The sequence below is a fragment of the Oreochromis niloticus genome, unplaced genomic scaffold (assembly GCF_001858045.2).
Source record: "Oreochromis niloticus isolate F11D_XX unplaced genomic scaffold, O_niloticus_UMD_NMBU tig00007329_pilon, whole genome shotgun sequence".
NCBI classification, from domain to species: Eukaryota; Metazoa; Chordata; class Actinopteri; order Cichliformes; family Cichlidae; genus Oreochromis; species Oreochromis niloticus.
The window spans coordinates 22,501-43,521 of record NW_020328492.1 but is presented as its reverse complement, the minus strand read 5'-3'; the positions used below and the strand labels follow the sequence as shown (position 1 = coordinate 43,521).

The 21,021-nt window shown below is 43.6% G+C and overlaps 13 non-coding genes across 13 annotated transcripts; all 13 read right to left on the bottom strand.

The window, feature by feature from the left end:
- Positions 1-1,700: 1,700 nt before the first annotated feature.
- On the bottom strand, positions 1,701-1,772 carry trnap-agg (transfer RNA proline (anticodon AGG)). Its single transcript has one exon. It is a non-coding gene; the product is annotated as a tRNA-Pro (tRNA).
- Positions 1,773-2,658: 886 nt separating this feature from the next.
- On the bottom strand, positions 2,659-2,730 carry trnap-agg (transfer RNA proline (anticodon AGG)). Its single transcript has one exon. It is a non-coding gene; the product is annotated as a tRNA-Pro (tRNA).
- An 878-nt stretch (positions 2,731-3,608) lies between these two features.
- trnap-agg (transfer RNA proline (anticodon AGG)) lies at positions 3,609-3,680 on the bottom strand. Its single transcript has one exon. It is a non-coding gene; the product is annotated as a tRNA-Pro (tRNA).
- Positions 3,681-6,422: 2,742 nt separating this feature from the next.
- Positions 6,423-6,494, bottom strand: trnap-cgg (transfer RNA proline (anticodon CGG)). Its single transcript has one exon. It is a non-coding gene; the product is annotated as a tRNA-Pro (tRNA).
- A 1,803-nt stretch (positions 6,495-8,297) lies between these two features.
- Positions 8,298-8,368, bottom strand: trnap-agg (transfer RNA proline (anticodon AGG)). Its single transcript has one exon. It is a non-coding gene; the product is annotated as a tRNA-Pro (tRNA).
- A 2,795-nt stretch (positions 8,369-11,163) lies between these two features.
- On the bottom strand, positions 11,164-11,235 carry trnap-agg (transfer RNA proline (anticodon AGG)). The gene has a single exon. It is a non-coding gene; the product is annotated as a tRNA-Pro (tRNA).
- Positions 11,236-12,121: 886 nt separating this feature from the next.
- On the bottom strand, positions 12,122-12,193 carry trnap-agg (transfer RNA proline (anticodon AGG)). Its single transcript has one exon. It is a non-coding gene; the product is annotated as a tRNA-Pro (tRNA).
- Positions 12,194-13,075: 882 nt separating this feature from the next.
- On the bottom strand, positions 13,076-13,147 carry trnap-agg (transfer RNA proline (anticodon AGG)). Its single transcript has one exon. It is a non-coding gene; the product is annotated as a tRNA-Pro (tRNA).
- An 895-nt stretch (positions 13,148-14,042) lies between these two features.
- trnap-cgg (transfer RNA proline (anticodon CGG)) lies at positions 14,043-14,114 on the bottom strand. Its single transcript has one exon. It is a non-coding gene; the product is annotated as a tRNA-Pro (tRNA).
- An 891-nt stretch (positions 14,115-15,005) lies between these two features.
- Positions 15,006-15,077, bottom strand: trnap-agg (transfer RNA proline (anticodon AGG)). Its single transcript has one exon. It is a non-coding gene; the product is annotated as a tRNA-Pro (tRNA).
- Positions 15,078-15,964: 887 nt separating this feature from the next.
- Positions 15,965-16,036, bottom strand: trnap-agg (transfer RNA proline (anticodon AGG)). Its single transcript has one exon. It is a non-coding gene; the product is annotated as a tRNA-Pro (tRNA).
- Positions 16,037-16,930: 894 nt separating this feature from the next.
- Positions 16,931-17,002, bottom strand: trnap-cgg (transfer RNA proline (anticodon CGG)). The gene has a single exon. It is a non-coding gene; the product is annotated as a tRNA-Pro (tRNA).
- An 887-nt stretch (positions 17,003-17,889) lies between these two features.
- Positions 17,890-17,961, bottom strand: trnap-agg (transfer RNA proline (anticodon AGG)). The gene has a single exon. It is a non-coding gene; the product is annotated as a tRNA-Pro (tRNA).
- Positions 17,962-21,021: the final 3,060 nt, after the last annotated feature.

The window sequence follows — 21,021 nt, the reverse complement described above, 5'->3', positions numbered from 1 at the left end:
TACTGACAAGCTCCAACAGGGATGACTCCAGAGAGACGGCACACAATGAATGAGAAAAAAGGGTTCCCAGTCATCCAGGTCATGGTAGTCTGAATGGAGCTTTGATAGAAAGCAGCTGGAATTCTCTAAGTTTCTTGAAGACCTTTCACCTCTCATCTGAGAACCTTCATTAGTTCTACACTAAATGGTGCAGAGTCCAAGGCATTGAAACCCATAGGGGTTGTCCTTACCATGGTCGTTGACCAACTGAAACATATCACATGAGCCAAGGTGTGAAAAAAGGCCTGGTAATTATCAGCAGAGGTTTGGTTGTGGAAACCTTGTGAGACCTTGACATATGTAGTTTCACTTCTTTACAATGACATTGAAATGCCTCAATTTCAATCAGACCTTGTGAGCTGTAATAGCCCTTTTCACAAGCACCTACCTGGCTTGGCTTAACTTGACTCAGCTCGGTCTTTAGGGTTTTCCATTAGGTGGTAGTACTGTTACCGGGTATTTCTAGTACCTGCTCAGTAAGGTTTCCAAGTCACTCTCAAAATGTGACATGTACAGATTGCATGTCAGGGCCTGTGCAGTCAATGGCATCACTCAATAAGTCATGAGAGTGACTCCTTAACAAAATCAAAAGCACCGATGTTGAATGACACATTGGTGTCACAGATCACATTGAAAGTTTTGGCAAGTACAAATGTACGATGACCCAGAATGAATTAAACTAGCCAAAGGTTTCCATGAAACTAAGAGATTGTGATGAAGGGGCTCGTCCGGGATTTGAACCCGGGCCTCTCGCACCCAAGCGAGAATCATACGCCTAGACCAACGAGCCACAGGAAGCCTGCACTCACGTCTGGAACTCTGAAAGTAGAATTAATCGGCCTTTCATTCAAGCAAGAATTTTTAAGCCCTTTACTATCATTTTTAAATGTCAGGCCTTTAGTACTGACAAGCTCCAACAGGGATGACTCCAGAGAGACGGCCACAATGAATGAAAAAAGGGTTCCCAGTCATCCAGGTCATGGTAGTCTGATGAGCTTTGATAGAAAGCAGCTGGAATTCTCTAAGTTTCTTGAAGACCTTTCACTCTCATCTGAGACCTTCATTTAGTTCTAACACTAAATGGTGCAGAGTCCAAGGCATTGAAACCCCATAGGGGGTTGTCCTTACCATGGTCGTTGACCAACTATGAAACATATCACATGAGCCAAGGTGTGAAAAAGGCCTGGGTAATTATCAGCAGAGGTTTCGGGTTGTGAAACCTTGTGAGACCTTGACTATGTAGTTTCACTTCTTTACAATGACATTGAAACCTCAATTTCAATCAGACCTTGTGAGCTGTAATAGCCCTTTTCCACAAGCACCTACCTGGCTTGGCTTAACTTGACTCAGCTCGGTCTTTAGGGTTTTCCATTAGGTGGTAGTACCTGTTACCGGGTATTTCTAGTACCTGCTCAGTAAGGTTTCCAAGTCACTCTCAAAATGTGACATGTACAGATTGCATGTCAGGGCCTGTGCAGTCAATGGCATCACTCAATAAGTCATGAGAGTGACTCCTTAACAAAATCAAAAGCACGATGTTGAATGACACATTGGTGTCACAGATCACATTGAAGTTTTGGCAAAGTACAAATGTACGATGACCCAGAATGAATTAAACTAGCCAAAGGTTTCCATGAAACTAAGAGATTGTGATGCGAAGGGGGCTCGTCCGGGATTTGAACCCGGGACCTCTCGCACCCTAAGCGAGAATCATACGCCTAGACCAACGAGCCACAGGAAGCCTGCACTCACGTCTGGAACTCTGAAAGTATAGAATTAAATCGCCATTCAAATTCAAGTAAGAATGTTTTTAAGCCCTCTTCACGATCCATTTTTTAAAATGTCAGGCCTTTAGTACTGACAAGCTCCAACAGGGATGACTCCAGAGAGACGGCACACAATGAATGAGAAAAAAAGGGTTCCCAGTCATCCAGGTCATGGTAGTCTGATGAGCTTTGATAGAAAGCAGCTGGAATTCTCTAAGTTTCTTGAAGACCTTTCACCTCTCATCTGAGAACCTTCATTAGTTCAACACTAAATGGTGCAGAGTCCAAGGCATTGAAACCCCATAGGGGTTGTCCTTACCATGGTCGTTGACCAACTATGAAACATATCACATGAGCCAAGGTGTGAAAAAGGCCTGGGTAATTATCAGCAGAGGTTTCGGTTGTGAGAAACCTTGTGAGACCTTGACATATGTAGTTTCACTTCTTTACAATGACATTGAAATGCCTCAATTTCAATCAGACCTTGTGAGCTGTAATAGCCCTTTTCCACAAGCACCTACCTGGCTTGGCTTAACTTGATCAGCTCGGTCTTTAGGGTTTTCCATTAGGTGGTAGTACCTGTTACCGGGTATTTCTAGTACCTGCTCAGTAAGGTTTCCAAGTCACTCTCAAAATGTGACATGTACAGATTGCATGTCAGGGCCTGTGCAGTCAATGGCATCACTCAATAAGTCATGAGAGTGACTCCTTAACAAAATCAAAAGCACCGATGTTGAATGACACATTGGTGTCACAGATCACATTGAAAGTTTTGGCAAAGTACAAATGTACGATGACCCAGAATGAATTAAACTAGCCAAAGGTTTCCATGAAACTAAGATTTGATGCGAAGGGGCTCGTCCGGGATTTGAACCCGGGACCTCTCGCACCCTAAGCGAGAATCATACGCCTAGACCAACGAGCCACAGGAAGCCTGCACTCACGTCTGGAACTCTGAAAGTAGAATTAAATCGCCATTCAAATTCAAGTAAGAATTTTTAAGCCCTCTTCACGATCCTTTTTTAAAATGTCAGGCCTTTAGTACTGACAAGCTCCAACAGGGATGACTCCAGAGAGACGGCACAATGAATGAGAAAAAGGGTTCCCAGTCATCCAGGTCATGGTAGTCTGATGAGCTTTGATAGAAAGCAGCTGGAATTCTCTAAGTTTCTTGAAGACCTTTCACCTCTCATCTGAGAACCTTCATTAGTTCTAACACTAAATGGTGCAGAGTCCAAGGCATTGAAACCCCATAGGGGTTGTCCTTACCATGGTCGTTGACCAACTATGAAACATATCACATGAGCCAAGGTGTGAAAAAAGGCCTGGGTAATTATCAGCAGAGGTTTCGGGTGAAACCTTGTGAGACCTTGACATATGTAGTTTCACTTCTTTACAATGACATTGAAATGCCTCAATTTCAATCAGACCTTGTGAGCTGTAATAGCCCTTTTCCACAAGCACCTACCTGGCTTGGCTTAACTTGACTCAGCTCGGTCTTTAGGGTTTCCATTAGGTGGTAGTACCTGTTACCGGGTATTTCTAGTACCTGCTCAGTAAGGTTTCCAAGTCACTCTCAAAATGTGACATGTACAGATTGCATGTCAGGGCCTGTGCAGTCAATGGCATCACTCAATAAGTCATGAGAGTGACTCCTTAACAAAATCAAAAGCACCGATGTTGAATGACACATTGGTGTCACAGATCACATTGAAAGTTTTGGCAAAGTACAAATGTACGATGACCCAGAATGAATTAAACTAGCCAAAGGTTTCCATGAAACTAAGAGATTGTGATGCGAAGGGGCTCGTCCGGGATTTGAACCCGGGACCTCTCGCACCCTAAGCGAGAATCATACGCCTAGACCAACGAGCCACAGGAAGCCTGCACTCACGTCTGGAACTCTGAAAGTATAGAATTAAATCGGCCTTCAAATTCAAGCGAATAATTTTAAGCCCTTTACTATCCATTTTTTAAAAATGTCAGGCCTTTACTACTGACAAGCTCCAACAGGGATGACTCCAGAGAGACGGCACACAATGAATGAGAAAAAAGGGTTCCCAGTCATCCAGGTCATGGTAGTCTGATGAGCTTTGATAGAAAGCAGCTGGAATTCTCTAAGTTCTTGAAGACCTTTCACCTCTCATCTGAGAACCTTTTAGTTAACACTAAATGGTGCAGAGTATCCCAAGGCATTGAAACCCCATAGGGGGTTGTCCTTACCATGGTCGTTGACCAACTATGAAACATATCACATGAGCCAAGGTGTGAAAAAAGGCCTGGGTAATTATCAGCAGAGGTTGGGTTGTGAGAAACCTTGTGAGACCTTGACATATGTAGTTTCACTTCTTTACAATGACATTGAAATGCCTCAATTCAATCAGACCTTGTGAGCTGTAATAGCCTTTTCACAACACCTACCTGGCTTGGCTTAACTTGACTCAGCTCGGTCTTTAGGGTTTTCCATTAGGTGGTAGTACCTGTTACCGGGTATTCTAGTACCTGCTCAGTAAGGTTTCCAAGTCACTCTCAAAATGTGACATGTACAGATTGCATGTCAGGGCCTGTGCAGTCAATGGCATCACTCAATAAGTCATGAGAGTGACTCCTTAACAAATCAAAAGCACGATGTTGAATGACACATTGGTGTCACAGATCACATTGAAAGTTTGGCAAACTACAAATGTACGATGACCAGAATGAATTAAACTAGCCAAAGGTTTCCATGAAACTAAGAGATTGTGATGCGAAGGGGGCTCGTCCGGGATTTGAACCGGACCTCTCGCACCCAAGCGAGAATCATACGCCTAGACCAACGAGCCACAGGAAGCCTGCACTCACGTCTGGAACTCTGAAAGTATAGAATTAAATCGCCTTCAAATTCAAGCAAGAATGTTTTAAGCCCTCTTACTATCCATTTTTTAAAATGTCAGGCTTTAGTACTGACAAGCTCAACAGGGATGACTCCAGAGAGACGCACACAATGAATGAGAAAAAAAGGGTTCCAGTCATCCAGGTCATGGTAGTCTGATGAGCTTGATAGAAAGCAGCTGGAATTCTCTAAGTTGCTTGAAGACCTTCACCTCTCATCTGAGAACCTTCATTAGTTCTAACACTAAATGGTGCAGAGTCCAAGGCATTGAAACCCCATAGGGGGTTGTCCTTACCATGGTCGTTGACCAACTATGAAACATATCACATGAGCCAAGGTGTGAAAAAAGGCCTGGGAATTATCAGCAGAGGTTTCGGGTGAGAACCTTGTGAGACCTTGACATATGTAGTTTCACTTCTTTACAATGACATTGAAATGCCTCAATTTCAATCAGACCTTGTGAGCTGTAATAGCCCTTTTCCACAAGCACCTACCTGGCTTGGCTTAACTTGACTCAGCTCGGTCTTTAGGGTTTTCCATTAGGTGGTAGTACCTGTTACCGGGTATTTCTAGTACCTGCTCAGTAAGGTTTCCAAGTCACTCTCAAAATGTGACATGTACAGATTGCATGTCAGGGCCTGTGCAGTCAATGGCATCACTCAATAAGTCATGAGAGTGACTCCTTAACAAAATCAAAAGCACCGATGTTGAATGACACATTGGTGTCACAGATCACATTGAAAGTTTTGGCAAAGTACAAATGTACGATGACCAGAATGAATTAAACTAGCCAAAGGTTTCCATGAAACTAAGAGATTGTGTGCGAAGGGTCCGGGATTTGAACCCGGGACCTCTCGCACCCTAAGCGAGAATCATACGCCTAGACCAACGAGCACAGGAAGCCTGCACTCACGTCTGGAACTCTGAAAGTAGAATTAAATCGCCATTCAAATTCAAGTAAGAATGTTTTAAGCCCTCTTCACGATCCATTTTTAAAATGTCAGGCTTTAGTATGACAAGCTCAACAGGGATGATCAGAGAGACGGCACACAATGAATGAGAAAAAAAGGGTTCCCAGTCATCCAGGTCATGGTAGTCTGATGAGCTTTGATAGAAGCAGCTGGATTCTCTAAGTTTCTTGAGACCTTTCACCTCTCATCTGAGACTTCATTAGTTCTAACTAATGTGCAGAGTCCAGGCATTGAAACCCATAGGGGGTTGTCCTTACATGGTCGTTGACCAACTATGAAACATATCACATGAGCCAAGGTGTGAAAAAGGCCTGGGTAATTATCAGCAGAGGTTTGGGTTGGAGAACTTGTGAGACCTTGACATATGTAGTTTCACTTCTTTACAATGACATTGAATGCCTCAATTTCAATCAGACCTTGTGAGCTGTAATAGCCTTTTCCACAGCCTACCTGGCTTGGCTTAACTTGATCAGCTCGGTCTTTAGGGTTTTCATTAGGTGGTAGTACTGTTACGGGTATTTCTAGTACTGCTCAGTAAGGTTTCCAAGTCATCTCAAAATGTGACATGTACAGATTGCATGTCAGGGCCTGTGCAGTCATGGCATCACTCAATAGTCATGAGAGTGACTCCTTAACAAAATCAAAGCACCGATGTTGAATGACACATTGGTGTCACAGATACATTGAAAGTTTTGGCAAGTACAAATGTACGATGACCCAGAATGAATTAAACTAGCCAAAGGTTCCATGAACTAAGAGATTGTGATGCGAAGGGGGCTTGTCCGGGATTTGAACCCGGGACCTCTCGCACCCGAAGCGAGAATCATACGCCTAGACCAACGAGCCACAGGAAGCTGCACTCACGTCTGGAACTCTGAAAGTAGAGAATTAATCGCCTTCAAATTCAAGTAAGAATTTTTAAGCCCTCTTTATATCCATTTTTTAAAAATGTCAGGCTTTATACTGACAAGCTCCACAGGGATGATCCAGAGAGACGGCCACAATGAATGAGAAAAAAGGGTTCCCAGTCATCCAGGTCATGGTAGTCTGATGAGCTTTGATAGAAAGCAGCTGGAATTCTCTAAGTTCTTGAAGACCTTTCACCTCTCATCTGAGAACCTTCATTAGTTCTAACACTAATGGTGCAGAGTCCAAGGCATTGAAACCCCATAGGGGGTTGTCCTTACCATGGTCGTTGACCAACTATGAAACATATACATGAGCCAAGGTGTGAAAAAAGGCCTGGGTAATTATCAGCAGAGGTTTGGGTGGAGAACCTTGTGAGACCTTGACATATGTAGTTTCACTTCTTTACAATGACATTGAATGCCTCAATTTCAATCAGACTTGTGAGCTGTAATAGCCCTTTTCCACAGCACTACCTGGCTTGGCTTAACTTGACTCAGCTCGGTCTTTAGGGTTTTCCATTAGGTGGTAGTACCTGTTACGGGTATTTCTAGTACTGCTCAGTAAGGTTTCCAAGTCACTCTCAAATGTGACATGTAGATTGCATGTCAGGGCCTGTGCAGTCAATGGCATCACTCAATAAGTCATGAGAGTGACTCCTTACAAATCAAAAGCACCGATGTTGAATGACACATTGGTGTCACAGATCACATTGAAAGTTTTGGCAAATACAATGTACGATGACCCAGAATGAATTAACTAGCCAAAGGTTTCCATGACTAAGAGATTGTGATGAAGGGGGCTCGTCCGGATTTGAACCCGGGACTCTCGCACCGAAGCGAGAATCATACGCCTAGACCAACGAGCCACAGGAAGCCTGCACTCACGTCTGGAACTCTGAAGTAGAGAATTAAATCGGCCTTCAATTCAAGCAGATATTTTTAAGCCCTCTTTACTATCCATTTTTTAAATGTCAGGCCTTTACTACTGACAAGCTCAACAGGGATGACTCCAGAGGACGGCACACAATGAATGAGAAAAAGGGTTCCCAGTCATCCAGGTCATGGTAGTCTGATGAGCTTTGATAGAAAGCAGCTGGAATTCTCTAAGTTGCTTGAAGACCTTTCACCTCTCATCTGAGAACCTTCATTAGTTCAACACTAATGGTGCAGAGTCCAAGGCATTGAAACCCATAGGGGGTTGTCCTTACCATGGTCGTTGACCAACTATGAAACTATCACATGAGCCAAGGTGTGAAAAAAGGCCTGGGAATTATCAGCAGAGGTTTCGGGTGAAACCATTGTGAGACCTTGACATATGTAGTTCACTTCTTTACAATGACATTGAAATGCCTCAATTTCAATCAGACCTTGTGAGCTGTAATAGCCCTTTTCCACAAGCACCTACCTGGCTTGGCTTAACTTGACTCAGCTCGGTCTTTAGGGTTTTCCATTAGGTGGTAGTACTGTTACCGGGTATTTCTAGTACCTGCTCAGTAAGGTTTCCAAGTCACTCTCAAAATGTGACATGTACAGATTGCATGTCAGGGCCTGTGCAGTCAATGGCATCACTCAATAAGTCATGAGAGTGACTCCTTAACAAAATCAAAGCACCGATGTTGAATGACACATTGGTGTCACAGATCACATTGAAAGTTTTGGCAAAGTAAAATAGGAAGGATGACCCAGAATGAATTAAACTAGCCAAAGGTTTCCATGAAACTAAGAGATTGTGATGCGAAGGGGGCTCGTCCGGGATTGAACCCGGGACCTCTCGCACCCTAAGCGAGAATCATACGCCTAGACCAACGAGCCACAGGAAGCCTGCACTCACGTCTGGAACTCTGAAAGTATAGAATTAAATCGCCATTCAAATTAGTAAGAATGTTTTTAAGCCCTCTTCACGATCCATTTTTTAAAATGTCAGGCCTTTAGTACTGACAAGCTCCAACAGGGATGACTCCAGAGAGACGGCACACAATGAATGAGAAAAAAAGGGTTCCAGTCATCCAGGTCATGGTAGTCTGATGAGCTTTGATAGAAAGCAGCTGGAATTCTCTAAGTTTCTTGAAGACCTTTCACCTCTCATCTGAGAACCTTCATTAGTTCTAACACTAAATGGTGCAGAGTCCAAGGCATTGAAACCCATAGGGGTTGTCCTTACCATGGTCGTTGACCACTATGAAACATATCACATGAGCCAAGGTGTTGAAAAAAGGCCTGGGTAATTATCAGCAGAGGTTTCGGGGTGAAACCTTGTGAGACCTTGACATATGTAGTTTCACTTCTTTACAATGACATTGAAATGCCTCATTTCAATCAGACCTTGTGAGCTGTAATAGCCCTTTTCCACAAGCACCTACCTGGCTTGGCTTAACTTGACTCAGCTCGGTCTTTAGGGTTTTCCATTAGGTGGTAGTACCTGTTACCGGGTATTTCTAGTACCTGCTCAGTAAGGTTTCCAAGTCACTCTAAAATGTGACATGTACAGATTGCATGTCAGGGCCTGTGCAGTCAATGGCATCACTCAATAAGTCATGAGAGTGACTCCTTAACAAAATCAAAAGCACCGATGTTGAATGACACATTGGTGTCACAGATCACATTGAAGTTTTGGCAAAGTACAAATGTACGATGACCCAGAATGAATTAAACTAGCCAAAGGTTTCCATGAAACTAAGAGATTGTGATGCGAAGGGGGCTCGTCCGGGATTTGAACCCGGGACCTCTCGCACCCTAAGCGAGAATCATACGCCTAGACAACGAGCCACAGGAAGCCTGCACTCACGTCTGGAACTCTGAAAGTATAGAATTAAATCGCCATTCAAATTCAAGTAAGAATGTTTTTAAGCCCTCTTACGATCCATTTTTTAAAATGTCAGGCCTTTAGTACTGACAGCTCCAACAGGGATGACTCCAGAGAGACGGCACACAATGAATGAGAAAAAAGGGTTCCCAGTCATCCAGGTCATGGTAGTCTGATGAGCTTTGATAGAAAGCAGCTGGAATTCTCTAAGTTTCTTGAAGACCTTTCACCTCTCATCTGAGAACCTTCATTAGTTCTAACACTAAATGGTGCAGAGTCCAAGGCATGAAACCCATAGGGGGTTGTCCTTACCATGGTCGTTGACCAACTATGAACATATCACATGAGCCAAGGTGTGAAAAAAGGCCTGGGTAATTATCAGCAGAGGTTTGGGTTGTGAGAACCTTGTGAGACCTTGACATATGTAGTTTCACTTCTTTACAATGACATTGAAATGCCTCAATTTCAATCAGACCTTGTGAGCTGTAATAGCCCTTTTCCACAAGCACCTACCTGGCTTGGCTTAACTTGACTCAGCTCGGTCTTTAGGGTTTTCCATTAGGTGGTAGTACCTGTTACCGGGTATTTCTAGTACCTGCTCAGTAAGGTTTCCAAGTCACTCTCAAATGTGACATGTACAGATTGCATGTCAGGGCCTGTGCAGTCAATGGCATCACTCAATAAGTCATGAGAGTGACTCCTTAACAAAATCAAAAGCACCGATGTTGAATGACACATTGGTGTCACAGATCACATTGAAAGTTTTGGCAAAGTACAAATGTACGATGACCCAGAATGAATTAAACTAGCCAAAGGTTTCCATGAAACTAAGAGATTGTGATGTGAAGGGGGCTCGTCCGGGATTTGAACCCGGGACCTCTCGCACCCAAGCGAGAATCATACGCCTAGACCAACGAGCCACAGGAAGCCTGCACTCACGTCTGGAACTCTGAAAGTATAGAATTAAATCGCCTTCAAATTCAAGCAAGAATATTTTAAGCCCTCTTACTATCCATTTTTTAAAAAAATGTCAGGCCTTTACTACTGACAAGCTCCAACAGGGATGACTCCAGAGAGACGGCACACAATGAATGAGAAAAAAGGGTTCCCAGTCATCCAGGTCATGGTAGTCTGATGAGCTTTGATAGAAAGCAGCTGGAATTCTCTAAGTTCTTGAAGACCTTTCACCTCTCATCTGAGAACCTTCATTAGTTCAACACTAAATGGTGCAGAGTCCAAGGCATTGAAACCCCATAGGGGGTTGTCCTTACCATGGTCGTTGACCAACTATGAAACATATCACATGAGCCAAGGTGTGAAAAAAGGCCTGGGAATTATCAGCAGAGGTTTCGGGGTGAAACCTTGTGAGACCTTGACATATGTAGTTTCACTTCTTTACAATGACATTGAAATGCCTCAATTTCAATCAGACCTTGTGAGCTGTAATAGCCTTTTCCACAAGCACCTACCTGGCTTGGCTTAACTTGACTCAGCTCGGTCTTTAGGGTTTTCCATTAGGTGGTAGTACCTGTTACCGGGTATTTCTAGTACCTGCTCAGTAAGGTTTCCAAGTCACTCTCAAAATGTGACATGTACAGATTGCATGTCAGGGCCTGTGCAGTCAATGGCATCACTCAATAAGTCATGAGAGTGACTCCTTAACAAAATCAAAAGCACCGATGTTGAATGACACATTGGTGTCACAGATCACATTGAAGTTTTGGCAAAGTACAAATGTACGATGACCCAGAATGAATTAAACTAGCCAAAGGTTTCCATGAAACTAAGAGATTGTGATGCGAAGGGGCTCGTCCGGGATTTGAACCCGGGACCTCTCGCACCCTAAGCGAGAATCATACGCCTAGACCAACGAGCCACAGGAAGCCTGCACTCACGTCTGGAACTCTGAAAGTATAGAATTAAATCGCCTTCAAATTCAAGTAAGAATTTTTAAGCCCTCTTCACGATCCATTTTTTAAAATGTCAGGCCTTTAGTACTGACAAGCTCCAACAGGGATGACTCCAGAGAGACGGCACACAATGAATGAGAAAAAAGGGTTCCCAGTCATCCAGGTCATGGTAGTCTGATGAGCTTTGATAGAAAGCAGCTGGAATTCTCTAAGTTCTTGAAGACCTTTCACCTCTCATCTGAGAACCTTCATTAGTTCTAACACTAAATGGTGCAGAGTCCAAGGCATTGAAACCCCATAGGGGGTTGTCCTTACCATGGTCGTTGACCAACTATGAAACATATCACATGAGCCAAGGTGTGAAAAAAGGCCTGGGTAATTATCAGCAGAGGTTTCGGTGTGAAACCTTGTGAGACCTTGACATATGTAGTTTCACTTCTTTACAATGACATTGAAATGCCTCAATTTCAATCAGACCTTGTGAGCTGTAATAGCCCTTTTCCACAAGCACCTACCTGGCTTGGCTTAACTTGACTCAGCTCGGTCTTTAGGGTTTTCCATTAGGTGGTAGTACCTGTTACCGGGTATTTCTAGTACCTGCTCAGTAAGGTTTCCAAGTCACTCTCAAAATGTGACATGTACAGATTGCATGTCAGGGCCTGTGCAGTCAATGGCATCACTCAATAAGTCATGAGAGTGACTCCTTAACAAAATCAAAAGCACCGATGTTGAATGACACATTGGTGTCACAGATCACATTGAAAGTTTTGGCAAAGTACAAATGTACGATGACCCAGAATGAATTAAACTAGCCAAAGGTTTCCATGAAACTAAGAGATTGTGACGTGAAGGGGGCTCGTCCGGGATTTGAACCCGGGACCTCTCGCACCCTAAGCGAGAATCATACGCCTAGACCAACGAGCCACAGGAAGCCTGCACTCACGTTGGAACTCTGAAAGTATAGAATTAAATCGCCTTCAAATTCAAGAAGAATGTTTTAAGCCCTCTTACGATCCATTTTTTAAAATGTCAGGCCTTTAGTACTGACAAGCTCCAACAGGGATGACTCCAGAGAGACGGCACACAATGAATGAGAAAAAAGGGTTCCCAGTCATCCAGGTCATGGTAGTCTGATGAGCTTTGATAGAAAGCAGCTGGAATTCTCTAAGTTGCTTGAAGACCTTTCACCTCTCATCTGAGAACCTTCATTAGTTCTAACACTAAATGGTGCAGAGTCCAAGGCATTGAAACCCCATAGGGGGTTGTCCTTACCATGGTCGTTGACCAACTATGAAACATATCACATGAGCCAAGGTGTGAAAAAAGGCCTGGGCAATTATCAGCAGAGGTTTCGGGTGAAACCATTGTGAGACCTTGACATATGTAGTTTCACTTCTTTACAATGACATTGAAATGCCTCAATTTCAATCAGACCTTGTGAGCTGTAATAGCCCTTTTCCACAAGCACCTACCTGGCTTGGCTTAACTTGACTCAGCTCGGTCTTTAGGGTTTTCCATTAGGTGGTAGTACCTGTTACGGGTATTTCTAGTACCTGCTCAGTAAGGTTTCCAAGTCACTCTCAAATGTGACATGTACAGATTGCATGTCAGGGCCTGTGCAGTCAATGGCATCACTCAATAAGTCATGAGAGTGACTCCTTAACAAATCAAAAGCACCGATGTTGAATGACACATTGGTGTCACAGATCACATTGAAAGTTTTGGCAAAGTACAAATGTACGATGACCCAGAATGAATTAAACTAGCCAAAGGTTTCCATGAAACTAAGAGATTGTGATGCGAAGGGGGCTCGTCCGGGATTTGAACCCGGGACCTCTCGCACCCTAAGCGAGAATCATACGCCTAGACCAACGAGCCACAGGAAGCCTGCACTCACGTCTGGAACTCTGAAAGTATAGAATTAAATCGCCATTCAAATTCAAGTAAGAATGTTTTTAAGCCCTCTTCACGATCCATTTTTTAAAATGTCAGGCCTTTAGTACTGACAAGCTCCAACAGGGATGACTCCAGAGAGACGGCACACAATGAATGAGAAAAAAAGGGTTCCCAGTCATCCAGGTCATGGTAGTCTGATGAGCTTTGATAGAAAGCAGCTGGAATTCTCTAAGTTTCTTGAAGACCTTTCACCTCTCATCTGAGAACCTTCATTAGTTCTAACACTAAATGGTGCAGAGTCCAAGGCATTGAAACCCCATAGGGGGTTGTCCTTACCATGGTCGTTGACCAACTATGAAACATATCACATGAGCCAAGGTGTGAAAAAAGGCCTGGGTAATTATCAGCAGAGGTTTTGGGTTGTGAGAAACCTTGTGAGACCTTGACATATGTAGTTTCACTTCTTTACAATGACATTGAAATGCCTCAATTTCAATCAGACCTTGTGAGCTGTAATAGCCCTTTTCCACAAGCACCTACCTGGCTTGGCTTAACTTGACTCAGCTCGGTCTTTAGGGTTTTCCATTAGGTGGTAGTACCTGTTACCGGGTATTTCTAGTACCTGCTCAGTAAGGTTTCCAAGTCACTCTCAAAATGTGACATGTACAGATTGCATGTCAGGGCCTGTGCAGTCAATGGCATCACTCAATAAGTCATGAGAGTGACTCCTTAACAAAATCAAAAGCACCGATGTTGAATGACACATTGGTGTCACAGATCACATTGAAAGTTTTGGCAAACTACAAATGTACGATGACCCAGAATGAATTAAACTAGCCAAAGGTTTCCATGAAACTAAGAGATTGTGACGTGAAGGGGGCTCGTCCGGGATTTGAACCCGGGACCTCTCGCACCCGAAGCGAGAATCATACGCCTAGACCAACGAGCCACAGGAAGCCTGCACTCACGTATGGAACTCTGAAAGTAGAGAATTAAATCGGCCTTCAAATTCAAGCAAGAATAATTTTAAGCCCTCTTTACTATCCATTTTTTAAAAAATGTCAGGCCTTTACTACTGACAAGCTCCAACAGGGATGACTCCAGAGAGACGGCACACAATGAATGAGAAAAAAGGGTTCCCAGTCATCCAGGTCATGGTAGTCTGATGAGCTTTGATAGAAAGCAGCTGGAATTCTCTAAGTTGCTTGAAGACCTTTCACCTCTCATCTGAGAACCTTCATTAGTTCCAACACTAAATGGTGCAGAGTCCAAGGCATTGAAACCCCATAGGGGGTTGTCCTTACCATGGTCGTTGACCAACTATGAAACATATCACATGAGCCAAGGTGTGAAAAAAGGCCTGGGCAATTATCAGCAGAGGTTTCGGGTGAAACCATTGTGAGACCTTGACATATGTAGTTTCACTTCTTTACAATGACATTGAAATGCCTCAATTTCAATCAGACCTTGTGAGCTGTAATAGCCCTTTTCCACAAGCACCTACCTGGCTTGGCTTAACTTGACTCAGCTCGGTCTTTAGGGTTTTCCATTAGGTGGTAGTACCTGTTACCGGGTATTTCTAGTACCTGCTCAGTAAGGTTTCCAAGTCACTCTCAAATGTGACATGTACAGATTGCATGTCAGGGCCTGTGCAGTCAATGGCATCACTCAATAAGTCATGAGAGTGACTCCTTAACAAAATCAAAAGCACCGATGTTGAATGACACATTGGTGTCACAGATCACATTGAAAGTTTTGGCAAAGTACAAATGTACGATGACCCAGAATGAATTAAACTAGCCAAAGGTTTCCATGAAACTAAGAGATTGTGATGCGAAGGGGGCTCGTCCGGGATTTGAACCCGGGACCTCTCGCACCCTAAGCGAGAATCATACGCCTAGACCAACGAGCCACAGGAAGCCTGCACTCACGTCTGGAACTCTGAAAGTATAGAATTAAATCGCCATTCAAATTCAAGAAGAATGTTTTTAAGCCCTCTTCACGATCCATTTTTTAAAATGTCAGGCCTTTAGTACTGACAAGCTCCAACAGGGATGACTCCAGAGAGACGGCACACAATGAATGAGAAAAAAGGGTTCCCAGTCATCCAGGTCATGGTAGTCTGATGAGCTTTGATAGAAAGCAGCTGGAATTCTCTAAGTTTCTTGAAGACCTTTCACCTCTCATCTGAGAACCTTCATTAGTTCTAACACTAAATGGTGCAGAGTCCAAGGCATTGAAACCCCATAGGGGGTTGTCCTTACCATGGTCGTTGACCAACTATGAAACATATCACATGAGCCAAGGTGTGAAAAAAGGCCTGGGAATTATCAGCAGAGGTTTCGGGTGAAACCTTGTGAGACCTTGACATATGTAGTTTCACTTCTTTACAATGACATTGAAATGCCTCAATTTCAATCAGACCTTGTGAGCTGTAATAGCCCTTTTCCACAAGCACCTACCTGGCTTGGCTTAACTTGACTCAGCTCGGTCTTTAGGGTTTTCCATTAGGTGGTAGTACCTGTTACCGGGTATTTCTAGTACCTGCTCAGTAAGGTTTCCAAGTCACTCTCAAAATGTGACATGTACAGATTGCATGTCAGGGCCTGTGCAGTCAATGGCATCACTCAATAAGTCATGAGAGTGACTCCTTAACAAAATCAAAAGCACCGATGTTGAATGACACATTGGTGTCACAGATCACATTGAAAGTTTTGGCAAAGTACAAATGTACGATGACCCAGAATGAATTAAACTAGCCAAAGGTTTCCATGAAACTAAGAGATTGTGATGCGAAGGGGGCTCGTCCGGGATTTGAACCCGGGACCTCTCGCACCCTAAGCGAGAATCATACGCCTAGACCAACGAGCCACAGGAAGCCTGCACTCACGTCTGGAACTCTGAAAGTATAGAATTAAATCGGCCATTCAAATTCAAGTAAGAATGTTTTAAGCCCTCTTCACGATCCATTTTTTAAAATGTCAGGCCTTTAGTACTGACAAGCTCCAACAGGGATGACTCCAGAGAGACGGCACACAATGAATGAGAAAAAAAGGGTTCCCAGTCATCCAGGTCATGGTAGTCTGATGAGCTTTGATAGAAAGCAGCTGGAATTCTCTAAGTTGCTTGAAGACCTTTCACCTCTCATCTGAGAACCTTCATTAGTTCTAACACTAAATGGTGCAGAGTCCAAGGCATTGAAACCCCATAGGGGGTTGTCCTTACCATGGTCGTTGACCAACTATGAAACATATCACATGAGCCAAGGTGTGAAAAAAGGCCTGGGTAATTATCAGCAGAGGTTTTGGGTTGTGAGAAACCTTGTGAGACCTTGACATATGTAGTTTCACTTCTTTACAATGACATTGAAATGCCTCAATTTCAATCAGACCTTGTGAGCTGTAATAGCCCTTTTCCACAAGCACCTACCTGGCTTGGCTTAACTTGACTCAGCTCGGTCTTTAGGGTTTTCCATTAGGTGGTAGTACCTGTTACCGGGTATTTCTAGTACCTGCTCAGTAAGGTTTCCAAGTCACTCTCAAAATGTGACATGTACAGATTGCATGTCAGGGCCTGTGCAGTCAATGGCATCACTCAATAAGTCATGAGAGTGACTCCTTAACAAAATCAAAAGCACCGATGTTGAATGACACATTGGTGTCACAGATCACATTGAAAGTTTTGGCAAATACAAATGTACGATGACCCAGAATGAATTAAACTAGCCAAAGGTTTCCATGAAACTAAGAGATTGTGACGTGAAGGGGGCTCGTCCGGGATTTGAACCCGGGACCTCTCGCACCCGAAGCGAGAATCATACGCCTAGACCAACGAGCCACAGGAAGCCTGCACTCACGTCTGGAACTCTGAAAGTAAGAATTAAATCGCCATTCAAATTCAAGCAAGAATTTTTAAGCCCTCTTTACTATCCATTTTTTTAAAATGTCAGGCCTTTATACTGACAAGCTCCAACAGGGATGACTCCAGAGAGACGGCACACAATGAATGAGAAAAAAAGGGTTCCCAGTCATCCAGGTCATGGTAGTCTGATGAGCTTTGATAGAAAGCAGCTGGAATTCTCTAAGTTGCTTGAAGACCTTTCACCTCTCATCTGAGAACCTTCATTAGTTCTAACACTAAATGGTGCAGAGTCCAAGGCATTGAAACCCATAGGGGGTTGTCCTTACCATGGTCGTTGACCAACTATGAAACATATCACATGAGCCAAGGTGTGAAAAAAGGCCTGGGCAATTATCAGCAGAGGTTTCGGGTGAAACCATTGTGAGACCTTGACATATGTAGTTTCACTTCTTTACAATGACATTGAAATGCCTCAATTTCAATCAGACCTTGTGAGCTGTAATAGCCCTTTTCCACAAGCACCTACCTGGCTTGGCTTAACTTGACTCAGCTCGGTCTTTAGGGTTTTCCATTAGGTGGTAGTACCTGTTACCGGGTATTTCTAGTACCTGCTCAGTAAGGTTTCCAAGTCACTCTCAAAATGTGACATGTACAGATTGCATGTCAGGGCCTGTGCAGTCAATGGCATCACTCAATAAGTCATGAGAGTGACTCCTTAACAAAATCAAAAGCACCGATGTTGAATGACACATTGGTGTCACAGATCACATTGAAAGTTTTGGCAAAGTACAAATGTACGATGACCCAGAATGAATTAAACTAGCCAAAGGTTTCCATGAAACTAAGAGATTGTGATGCGAAGGGGGCTCGTCCGGGATTTGAACCCGGGACCTCTCGCACCCTAAGCGAGAATCATACGCCTAGACCAACGAGCCACAGGAAGCCTGCACTCACGTCTGGAACTCTGAAAGTATAGAATTAAATCGCCATTCAAATTCAAGTAAGAATGTTTTTAAGCCCTCTTCACGATCCATTTTTTAAAATGTCAGGCCTTTAGTACTGACAAGCTCCAACAGGGATGACTCCAGAGAGACGGCACACAATGAATGAGAAAAAAGGGTTCCCAGTCATCCAGGTCATGGTAGTCTGATGAGCTTTGATAGAAAGCAGCTGGAATTCTCTAAGTTTCTTGAAGACCTTTCACCTCTCATCTGAGAACCTTCATTAGTTCTAACACTAAATGGTGCAGAGTCCAAGGCATTGAAACCCCATAGGGGGTTGTCCTTACCATGGTCGTTGACCAACTATGAAACATATCACATGAGCCAAGGTGTGAAAAAAGGCCTGGGTAATTATCAGCAGAGGTTTCGGGTTGTGAGAAACCTTGTGAGACCTTGACATATGTAGTTTCACTTCTTTACAATGACATTGAAATGCCTCAATTTCAATCAGACCTTGTGAGCTGTAATAGCCCTTTTCCACAAGCACCTACCTGGCTTGGCTTAACTTGACTCAGCTCGGTCTTTAGGGTTTTCCATTAGGTGGTAGTACCTGTTACCGGGTATTTCTAGTACCTGCTCAGTAAGGTTTCCAAGTCACTCTCAAAATGTGACATGTACAGATTGCATGTCAGGGCCTGTGCAGTCAATGGCATCACTCAATAAGTCATGAGAGTGACTCCTTAACAAAATCAAAAGCACCGATGTTGAATGACACATTGGTGTCACAGATCACATTGAAAGTTTTGGCAAAGTACAAATGTACGATGACCCAGAATGAATTAAACTAGCCAAAGGTTTCCATGAAACTAAGAGATTGTGATGCGAAGGGGGCTCGTCCGGGATTTGAACCCGGGACCTCTCGCACCCAAGCGAGAATCATACGCCTAGACCAACGAGCCACAGGAAGCCTGCACTCACGTCTGGAACTCTGAAAGTATAGAATTAAATCGCCATTCAAATTCAAGCAAGAATGTTTTAAGCCCTCTTACATCCATTTTTTAAAATGTCAGGCCTTTAGTACTGACAAGCTCCAACAGGGATGACTCCAGAGAGACGGCACACAATGAATGAGAAAAAAGGGTTCCCAGTCATCCAGGTCATGGTAGTCTGATGAGCTTTGATAGAAAGCAGCTGGAATTCTCTAAGTTTCTTGAAGACCTTTCACCTCTCATCTGAGAACCTTCATTAGTTCTAACACTAAATGGTGCAGAGTCCAAGGCATTGAAACCCCATAGGGGGTTGTCCTTACCATGGTCGTTGACCAACTATGAAACATATCACATGAGCCAAGGTGTGAAAAAAGGCCTGGGTAATTATCAGCAGAGGTTTGGGTTGTGAGAAACCTTGTGAGACCTTGACATATGTAGTTTCACTTCTTTACAATGACATTGAAATGCCTCAATTTCAATCAGACCTTGTGAGCTGTAATAGCCCTTTTCCACAAGCACCTACCTGGCTTGGCTTAACTTGACTCAGCTCGGTCTTTAGGGTTTTCCATTAGGTGGTAGTACCTGTTACCGGGTATTTCTAGTACCTGCTCAGTAAGGTTTCCAAGTCACTCTCAAAATGTGACATGTACAGATTGCATGTCAGGGCCTGTGCAGTCAATGGCATCACTCAATAAGTCATGAGAGTGACTCCTTAACAAAATCAAAAGCACCGATGTTGAATGACACATTGGTGTCACAGATCACATTGAAAGTTTTGGCAAAGTACAAATGTACGATGACCCAGAATGAATTAAACTAGCCAAAGGTTTCCATGAAACTAAGAGATTGTGATGTGAAGGGGCTCGTCCGGGATTTGAACCCGGGACCTCTCGCACCCAAGCGAGAATCATACGCCTAGACCAACGAGCCACAGGAAGCCTGCACTCACGTCTGGAACTCTGAAAGTATAGAATTAAATCGGCCTTCAAATTCAAGCAAGAATGTTTTTAAGCCCTCTTCACTATCCATTTTTTAAAATGTCAGGCCTTTACTACTGACAAGCTCCAACAGGGATGACTCCAGAGAGACGGCACACAATGAATGAGAAAAAAAGGGTTCCCAGTCATCCAGGTCATGGTAGTCTGATGAGCTTTGATAGAAAGCAGCTGGAATTCTCTAAGTTTCTTGAAGACCTTTCACCTCTCATCTGAGAACCTTCATTAGTTCTAACACTAAATGGTGCAGAGTCCAAGGCATTGAAACCCCATAGGGGGTTGTCCTTACCATGGTCGTTGACCAACTATGAAACATATCACATGAGCCAAGGTGTGAAAAAAGGCCTGGGTAATTATCAGCAGAGGTTTCGGGTTGTGAAACCTTGTGAGACCTTGACATATGTAGTTTACTTCTTTACAATGACATTGAAATGCCTCAATTTCAATCAGACCTTGTGAGCTGTAATAGCCTTTTCCACAAGCACCTACCTGGCTTGGCTTAACTTGACTCAGCTCGGTCTTTAGGGTTTTCCATTAGGTGGTAGTACCTGTTACCGGGTATTTCTAGTACCTGCTCAGTAAGGTTTCCAAGTCACTCTCAAAATGTGACATGTACAGATTGCATGTCAGGGCCTGTGCAGTCAATGGCATCACTCAATAAGTCATGAGAGTGACTCCTTAACAAAATCAAAAGCACCGATGTTGAATGACACATTGGTGTCACAGATCACATTGAAAGTTTTGGCAAAGTACAAATGTACGATGACCCAGAATGAATTAAACTAGCCAAAGGTTTCCATGAAACTAAGAGATTGTGATGCGAAGGGGGCTCGTCCGGGATTTGAACCCGGGACCTCTCGCACCCAAGCGAGAATCATACGCCTAGACCAACGAGCCACAGGAAGCCTGCACTCACGTCTGGAACTCTGAAAGTATAGAATTAAATCGCCATTCAAATTCAAGTAAGAATGTTTTTAAGCCCTCTTCACGATCCATTTTTTAAAATGTCAGGCCTTTAGTACTGACAAGCTCCAACAGGGATGACTCCAGAGAGACGGCACACAATGAAT